The sequence below is a fragment of the Arachis ipaensis genome, chromosome B4, assembly GCF_059453495.1.
Source record: "Arachis ipaensis isolate K30076 ecotype BB chromosome B4, ASM5945349v1, whole genome shotgun sequence".
NCBI lineage: Eukaryota > Viridiplantae > Streptophyta > Magnoliopsida > Fabales > Fabaceae > Arachis > Arachis ipaensis.
In genome coordinates this window covers 111,447,321-111,456,022 of record NC_142439.1, presented here as the reverse complement: position 1 = coordinate 111,456,022, position 8,702 = coordinate 111,447,321, and the positions used below count along the sequence as shown (strand labels likewise).

General features: G+C 39.5%; 1 non-coding gene across 1 annotated transcript; it reads right to left on the bottom strand.

Moving 5' to 3' along the window:
* Positions 1-4,463: 4,463 nt before the first annotated feature.
* Positions 4,464-4,570, bottom strand: LOC148568781 (small nucleolar RNA R71). The gene has a single exon (XR_015882698.1). It is a non-coding gene; the product is annotated as a small nucleolar RNA R71 (small nucleolar RNA).
* Between the last annotated feature and the right edge of the window lie 4,132 nt (positions 4,571-8,702).

Below are 8,702 nucleotides of genomic sequence, written 5' to 3'. Positions count from 1 at the left end.
GAATTCGAATGAGAGGTGGTGAGTGAAGGAGAGGGGGCACGGTCACATATATATAAGGAGGGGAGAGGAATTTTCGAAAATAATTTTTAAAGAAAGATAAAGAAGTTTTGAAAAAGATAGAAAAGATGAGTTGTTAAATTTGAAAGATAAGAAAAAGATATGAACAAGATATAAAAGGTAAGATAAAAAAGATTTTAAAGTTTAATTAAAGATATGAACAAGAATTACTAAAGATAAGAAAAGATTTTGAAAGAATTTGAAAACAAGTTGAAAAAGATTTGAAATGATTTGAAAATATGTTAAATTTTAAATTAAATTGAAATTGAAATATTTGAACAAGATTTGATTTAAAAAATCAAAGAATATTTAAAATTGAATTTGAAAAAGATAGATTGAATAAAGAAAAGATAAGAATTTTGAAGTTACCTCCATGCTGTTGATAAACCCCAATTTGATTGTTTATCTTGTGTTGATTTTAGGGGATTTTATCATCTTTTCTAACATTTATTCAATGAAATAGCATGGTTTTGTGAATTGCTCCTAATTTGTTCTTAAGAGTAAAAACATGCTTTTTAGGCCTTTAAATTGCTAATTTTAATTCACTTTGATTCCATTCGATGCCTTGATATGTTTGTTAAGTGATTTCAGGATTAGAAGGCAAAGATTGGGTTGAAGGAATGAAGAAAAAGCATGCAAAAATGGAGAATTCATGAAGAAATGAGGATTTGCTGAACTGAAGGCCACACGCACGCGTCACCCATGCGTACGTGTGAGATGGAAATTCACAAGCGACGCGCACACATCACCCCACACGTACATGTGACCAGAGAATCGTCAAGCGATGCGCACGCGTCATCCACGCGCACGCGTGATGTTGGTCACGTGACTCACTCAAGGGCAAAATACTGGGGGCGATTTCTGAGCTCAAGGAGGTCCAAATCCAACTCATTTCTGATGCTTTTGAATCCAAGGATGGCAAGGGATTGAGGAGGGGGAACCAGGGAGTCATAGTTTAGTTTTCACCATGCTTTAGTTAGTTTCTAGAGAGAGAAGCTCTCTCTTCTCACTAGAATTAGGTTAGAATTAGGTTAATTTCTCTTAGATTTAAGTTTAATTTCTTGTTCTCATCTTGTTTCTTTTACATTTCCATGCTCTAGTAGTTTAATTCTCTAGTTTTCTCTTGTTAATTTCTCTTTTATGCCTCTTTTCTGTTTATGAACTCTTTGTTAGATTTGGGTTTTCCTTTAATGCAATTTATGTTTCATGTTCTTTTATTGTTGTTTAATTGAGTTGTTGTTATTGTTTCCTTACTTTGGTAGTTGTAGATTTACATTTCTTGCAATTTTACCATGCTTTCCTTTTATGCCTTCCAAGTGTTTGAGAAAATGCTTGGAAGGATGTTAAAGTAGATTTTTTGTGTTCTTGGCTTGGGATGGTAACTTAGGTGAACTGGAGTTGCTAATGTCCAAGTGATTGAGGATTGGTATCCATTGACTCTAGCTTCCACTAAATTGATTAGTGAAGTGGCTAGGACTTATGGATTAGGATTAATGTAGCTCATTTGACCTTCCTTCACTTGTTAGAGGATGACTTAATGGGATTAATCCTTGCAATTATCATGTTGTGGTTAGTAACAAGGATAAAGATCCTTAACCATCAACCCTTGCCAAGACCTTTTATCATTTGAGTCTCATTTACTTCCTTGTCATTTATTTTTCTTGTCCTTTATTCAAAACTCCAAAAATACTTATCCCATAACCAATAACATGAACACTTCCCTGCAATTCCTTGAGAGACAACCCGAGGTTTAAATACTTTGGTTATTTTTATTGGGGTTTGTACTTGTGACAAACAAATTAAATTTTGATTGAGGATTCATTGTTGGTTTAGAACTATACTTGCAATGGATTTATTGTGAAATCCTATACCGACAAAAATTTCTCACATCAGTTGTCTTGCTGGCGTTTAAATGCCCAGAGTGCCTGCATTCTGGCATTTAACGCCATATTGTCCCTCCTTCTTGGGCGTTAAACGCCCAGCCAGGGCTCCCTGGCTGGCATTTAACGCAAGGCTTGTGCTCCCATTGGGCGTTAAACTCCCAGCCAGGGCTCCCTGGCTGGCGTTTAACGCCAAGCTTGTGCTCCCCTTTGGGCGTTAAACGCCCAGCCAGAGCTCCTTGGCTAGCGTTTAACGCCAGGCTTGCTGCCTCCATGGGCGTTTGAACGCCCAATTGCCACCCCTTTATGGTGTTTAACGCCAGGGAGATCCGTTCTCCAGGGTATTCTGTTTGCTGTTTTGCATCATTCTGTCTCTGTTTAAGCACTGTTCATGACCACTAACATTAAAATTAACCTAATTAAAAGCCAATTATATAGAAAAATTAATTAAAATTAAAATGGTTAGAAAATTAGAAAATAATATATAATTAATTATTGGGTTGCCTCCCAACAAGCACTTCTTTAATGTCTTTAGCTGGACCTTACTGTACTTATCTTAGTAACAGTGTTGAGCCTCCTGGCTCAATATCTTCTCCAAGGTAATGTTTGACCCTCTGTCCATTGATAGTGAACCTTGTGTCAGGATCTTTACCTTGAAGTTCTATGTTCCTGTAAGATGATACACTAGTAATCACATAGGGTCCCTTCCAACAGGATTTGAGTTTCTCAGGAAAGAATTTGAGTCTTGAGTTGAAGAGCAGGACCTTTTGTCCTGGTTCAAAGACTTTGGAAGATATTTTCTTATCATGCCACCTTTTTTTCTTTTTCCTTATAGATCTTTGCATTTTCAAATGCAGCTAAGCGGAATTCATCCAACTCATTTAGTTGGAGTAGCCATTTCTCTCCTGCTGCTTTAGCATCAAGGTTGAGGAATCTAGTAGCCCAATAGGCTTTATGTTCTAATTCCACTGGCAAATGATAGGATTTCCCTTACACCAGATGCTATGGTGATGTTAGGGGTTTTGAAAGCTATTCTGTATACCCACAGAGCATCATCAAGCTTTCTAGCCCAATCCTTTCTAGAGGTGCTTATTGTCCTCTCTAGAATTCACTTTAGTTCTCTATTTGAGACTTCAGCTTGCCCATTTTTTTGGGGATGATACGGTGTTGCTACTTTGTGGCGAACTCCGTAATGGCTTAAGACAGAATCCAGCTGTCTATTGCAGAAATGAGTACATCCATCACTAATTAGTATCCTAGGGATACCAAATCTGCTGAAGATGTTCTTTTGGAGGAACTTCATTACTACTCTGGTGTCATTAGTGGGTGTTGCTATTGCTTCAACCCATTTAGACACATAGTCTACTGCCACAAGGATGTAGGTGTTTGAGTATGAAGGCGGGAAAGGTCCCATGAAATCTATGTCCCATACGTCAAACAACTCAATCTCTAGGATTACTTGCTGAGGCATGTGATAAACCACTATATTATGATATATTTTGGACTGAATTGAGTGGGTTTTGTCAACTATTCTCACACTTATTCATGTAAATTGCATGTTTTTCATTTCCTTCCTAATTTTGTGCTATGATTGAAAACATGCTTGCTAAGCCTTAAAATTGTTAATTTTTAATTCTCCTTTATTAGCATTCAATGCCGTGATGTGTTTGTGAAGTATTTTCAGGTTTACAGGGCATGAATGGCTCAAAGGATGAAGATGAAGCATGTTAAAGTGGAAGGAACACAAGAAACTAAAGAGCTGGAAAGCGAGGAGCGACGCGCACGCATGGCTGACGCGTGTGCGTGACCTGGAGCGTCGTTCAGTGACGAGTACGCGTGGCCAGGTGCAAGGTTCAGCGACGCGTATGCGTGACCAACGCGTACGCGTGACAGAGCGTCACGTGCTGCACTTAACAAAACTCGCTGGCGGCAATTTCTGGGTTGATTTGGACCCAATTTCAAACCTGAAAATACAGACTAGAGGCAGGGGTGGAGATGAGACTGAACACACTTTCATTTTCACTTTAGTTTTTAAATTCTAGAGAGAAAAACTACTACTTTTCTTAGGGTTCTTAGCATTCTTAGTTCATCTTCGAATTAGATCTTGAGAGAGGTGCCACTACCTTCAATTGAAGTCAATTTCCTTCTAGTTTTTTATTCTAATTTCTCTATTACTCTGTTCTATTTGATTATTGTGCATTCATGTTTGGATCTTGTCACTCTTGAATTTAATCAATGCATTGCATTATTTCTATGTTTATTTTTATTGCTTGTGTGATCCTTTTTAATTAATTGTCAGTGCCAAATTTTGATTTTATTAACTTATTATAATTATCATATCTTTTATTTATTCTTATTATATGTTCTAAATTCCATGGTTTACCCTCTCAAGAGCCTATCAAGTACCTCATAGATTTTTAGACAGCTTATTCAACTACTAGGCGGCATGGTGCGGATGAGACTGCCGTTTGGGATTTGCTCAGAAGGGAATTCCTGGACAAGTTCTTTATAGCGTAGGTTACAGATAGCTTGAGAAAGGAAATTTCCTACATCATTCAAGCTGAATCAGAGACTCTCTATGAATATTGGGAACACTTCAGGAATCTCTTGGACTCATGTCCTCATCACATGATTGACCAGTTGGTGCTAATTAGCTACTTCTGCCAAGGCATGAAGCCTCGAGACAAGACCCTCTTGGATGCTGCAAGAAATGGCTCTCCGATGAAGTACAAGACGGTGATAGAAGCATGGCAACTGATCACCGATCTAGCGGAAGTTTCTTCTAGCAGTAAGACCGTTGCTCTCACGAAGACTTTGGGAGAGATGACCAATATACTCAAGCAGCTCCAGCTCAATCAATAATAACCTCCACCTCCTCCACAACAACAATGTCAACAGTTGGTCCCTCAAAGAATGTGTGGAATATGCGCTTGCTATTCTCACTACACTGATGAATGTCCACAACTCCAAGAGGACAACACCTTGGCGGCTACCAATGCTTATTACAACCGTCTGAATCAAGGGTACTATCAACAAGGCGGTAATTATAATCAAGGTGGTAACTACAATCAAGGTTGGCAAGACAACCCCAACCAAGGATGGAGGGACAACTACAACCAAGGAGGCAAAGACAATGGTGGAAATCAAAGGTGGAACAACAACTATCAACAGAACCGGTATCAACAAGAACCTCCATACCAACAGCAAAACCAAGACTAAAGATACCAACCACCTCACCAAAGGTAAGCTCAAGCATCTCAACTCAATCAACCATAAACGCCTCAAATTACCTACCCTCCTTCCTCCTCCAACCAAGATGAAATATTCTGTTCAATTCTTCAAGGACAAAAAGAGCTTCAAAATTCATTTACCTCTAGCCTCACCGGTCTTACCTCCATTCTACAAGCTCTTATATCATGTATGGACCCACCCTCTACCTCCAATAATCAACCTTCAAGCTCTAGTGAACTTCCCTCTCAACCTTTACCCAACCCCAAGGGTGGAATCAATGCCATCACTTTAAGGTCCGGCACTACATTGCAAGAGAGGAGACCCGAGGAGCCAAGCTCAAGAGAAGACATTCAAGATGAAGATGTTGTTGAGGTGGAAGATGTTGAAGAAGAGGATAAGGTACAAGATGCGGTTGAAGAAGAAGTTGCTCAACCAAGGAATGGAGTATCTAAAGAAGACAATGTTGTGAAAGAGGTCATTCCCATTCCTTTTCCACACCTTGCTAGGAGGATTAAAAAGCAAGTGGAGCTAGATCCCAAGATGGTGGAGATCTTAAAAAAGGTTTAGGTAACTATTCTCCTTTTTGATTCTATTCGCCAGGTTCCTAAGTATGCTAAGTTTCTAAAGGATTTGTGCATGAATAAGGAAAAGATCCATGATTTAGAAACTATTCCTTTGGGTAGCTCAATTTCTGCTCTTATGGGTGCTATACCAGAGAAATGTGGTGATCCCGGTCCTTGTATGGTTACTTGCACTATAGGGGGTGTACAGTTTGTTGACTGCATGTGTGATTTAGGTGCATGTGTTAGTATTATGCCATTGTCTGTATATGATGCTTTGAAGCTTCCACCGTTGAAAAGGTCGACAGCCCATTTTGTTTTAGCAGATAAGAGCATAATCTCAGTGGTTGGCATTGCGGAAGACGTCTTGGTAAGAATTAAGGGGTTGACTTTTCCTATTGACTTCTACATTCTAGAGATGCCCCCTAATGACTCAGGAAGACCTTCATCCATCTTGCTTGGAAGGCTGTTTTTGAAGACTTCTTGGTTTAAATTGGATGCCTTCTCGGGTACATATTCATTTGAGATTGATGGAAGAGCAGTGAGCTTCAACCTTGATGAAGCTATGAAGCACCCACCGGAAGATCACTCTATCTTCCAGTGTGACATTATTGATGAGACTGTGGCTGAAAGTGCCAAGACATGAGTATACTAAAAATACCTTGCCACCTCCAATGGTTTCGGATGATCAAGTGCCAAGCCATGAGCTGAAAATGGAGTTGAAGCCCCTTCCACCTCACCTAAAGTATGCTTATCTTGAAGATAATCAACAACTCCCAGTTATCATTGCAAAGGAACTTACTTTCCAACAAGAGGAGCGTATGCTTAGTGTGCTGGGAAGAAACAAGAAAGCTATTGGGTGGAGTTTGACGGACATAATAGGTATAAGCCCTCAAGTCTGTGAGCGCTGCATTTTTCTAGAGGAGGGAGCGAGGCCTATTCATCAATCTCAAAGGCGGTTGAACCCCACAATTCTAGAAGTTGTGGAGAAGGAAGTGACCTGACTGCTTGAAGCCGATATCATCTATCCAATCTCGGACAGTGAATGGGTTAGTCCAGTACAGGTGGTTCTGAAGAATTCTGGCATCACAACAGTGAAGAATGAGAATGGGAAACTCATGGCTACAAGGGTGCAGAATTTCTGGAGAGTGTGCATTGACTACAGGCGCTTGAATTTGGCCACTTGCAAGGATCACTACCCATTACCTTTCATCGATCAAATTCTTGATTGCCTGTTAGGTAAATCACACTATTGTGTTCTAGATGGATATACTGGCTATTTTCAAATCCATTTCTGGAGAGTGTGCATTGACTACAGGCGCTTGAATTTGGCCACTCGCAAGGATCACTACCCATTACCTTTCATCGATCAAATTCTTGATTGCCTGTTAGGTAAATCACACTATTGTGTTCTAGATGGATATACTGGCTATTTTCAAATCCATATTGCTCCAGAAGATCAGGAGAAAACAACTTTTACATGCCCCTTTGGAATGTATGCATATAAGAGAATGCCTTTTGGTTTATGTAATGCACCGGCTACATTTCAAAGGTGCATGATGAGTATATTCTCAGATCTTCTTGAGCATTGTATGGAAGTTTTTATGGATGACTTTAGTGTTTATGGTGATTACTTTTACCTTTGTTTGGATAGTCTAGCTAGAGTATTAGAAAGATGTGCTAGTTCAAACCTTGTGCTTAATTTTGAAAAGTGTCATTTTATGGTAAAGCAAGGTATTGTTCTAGGCCATGTTGTTTCTAATATTGGTATATTTGTTGATCCTGCAAAGGTTAATGTTATTTCTGGTTTACCTTACCCCTCCTCTGTGAGGGAAGTCCGTTCTTTTCTTAGCCATGCAGGTTTCTATCGGCGTTTTATCAAAGACTTCAATAAGCTTGCACTACCTTTGTCCCGTCTACTGCAGAAGGACGTAGAGTTTGACTTAAGTGAGGACTGCATGGAAGCATTTGACAAGCTGAAGATTGCCTTGACCCAAGCTCCTATTGTGAGAGGGCCTGACTAGAGTAGGCCATTTGAGATCATGTGTGACACATCAAACTATGCGGTAGAAACGGCGCTGGCTCAGTGCGAAGGTAAGGACCTATACATTATTGCTTATGCTTTTAAAACTTTAGATGGTGCCCAGTCTAATTATACTGCCACTGAAAAAGAACTTTTAGCTGTTGCTTTTGCTTTGGATAAATTCCGAGCTTATTTACTTGGAACCAAGGTGGTGGTATATTTAGACCATGCGGCTTTGTAGTTCTTGTTAGCTAAGAAATAGTCCAAACCAAGGTTAATTCGTTGGATATTATTATTGCAAGAGTTTGATTTAGAGATCAAAGATAAGAGTGGTTCCCATAATTTGGTGGCAGACCACTTGAGTCACCTAGAACATATTAAAAGTGACTCTACTCCTATCAATGATGCATTTCCACTTGATAGCTTGCAAGCAATATCTGAGGTGGTTCCTTGGTATGCACCCATAGCTAATTATTTGGTTAGTCGTACCTTTCCTCCAAATTTTTCTAAGCATCAAAAGGACAAGCTTAAAAGCGAGTCCAAGTATTACATATGGGATGACCCATATTTGTGGAGATGTAGTGCTGACCAAATAATAAGACGGTGTATGCCACAATCTGAAATCCAGTCAATTTTAGAGGCCTGCCACTCTTCTGAGAGTGGTGGACACTTTGGTCCTCAAAGGACTGCAAGAAAAATTTTAGACTGCGGATTTTGGTGGCCCACACTTTTTAAGGATGCTAATATTTTCTGTGACTCTTGCCACCAATGCCAAAGGTTTGGAAATATATCCAAGAGGGATGAGATGCCCCGACAACTAATGTTGTTTTGTGAAATTTTTTATGTTTGGGGTATTGACTTCATGGGTCTATTTCCAAACTCGAATGGTTTCTTATACATTTTGTTAGCTATTGACTATATTTCTAAATGGGTGGAAGCAATTCCTACCCA